Below are 973 nucleotides of genomic sequence, written 5' to 3' on the forward strand. Positions count from 1 at the left end.
TGTAGACATATATAATAAATATACAATATAATAAAATAATTATACAAGTCTAAACTATACTGCTGTTCGTGGGAACTTTTGTGTAATAACTGTCGTTTTTATCTAGGCTTTTTCAGTGCATGACAAAGGCTTGATGTGGTGTTGGACAAAAAGAGAACGAAGAAGAGTTTTTACTATAACACTTTGTTACAAAAAAACAACAACAAGTAACCCCTTGGTTACGCCATTATTTACCCCAATGGCATTTGTTTAACAAACGTAGAATAGGACCACAACGCAAAATATTAAAAACCTACCACTTGCGGTTTCAGATAATATGATTTTTAAAGTTATTTGTTCTTTAAGTATATAACAATTACATGACTTATTGGGTATGATGAGCTTTAAACCCATGGACATTATGTGAACACACTAGATAAAAAAGTATTGAATGTTATATACCACAGTATTACATTTCTCACTCTTGGATTTCAGATAATCAGATTTATTTAAGTTATTTTCAATACAAACTATATATATAACTTATTTTACACCTGGTGCGTGGCAAGTTTTGATCCCACGGTCATGATTTTAATAAACTTGGAAAAAAAATTCATTAGTTGTTACTATATACATTAGAGGAAAGCAGGTGACCTCCATGCCGATGCTCATGGTGGCACCAGTATCACGATTTAAACAAATCTGGTAGAAAGCCACCTTAGGGTGTTACAAACCAAATATTCAAACCCTAACACTTGTGGTTTCAGAGTAGATGTTTTTGAAGTTATTTACTTTTTAAGTCTATCTAAATATTGTGACACAGGGCGTGATTAGTTTTTATCCAAGTGGCATGACTTCAATATACTTGGTAGATAATACAATCTATGTAAGCGTTTCCGATCGCCAAACAAAATCGCCAAAGGCGATTTAATCTTTTAGTTAGCGATTATATATTTCACCGTTAATTTTGTAAAAGACTATTGAACGTAAAAAT

The sequence above is a fragment of the Dreissena polymorpha genome, chromosome 9, assembly GCF_020536995.1.
Source record: "Dreissena polymorpha isolate Duluth1 chromosome 9, UMN_Dpol_1.0, whole genome shotgun sequence".
Lineage (NCBI taxonomy): Eukaryota > Metazoa > Mollusca > Bivalvia > Myida > Dreissenidae > Dreissena > Dreissena polymorpha.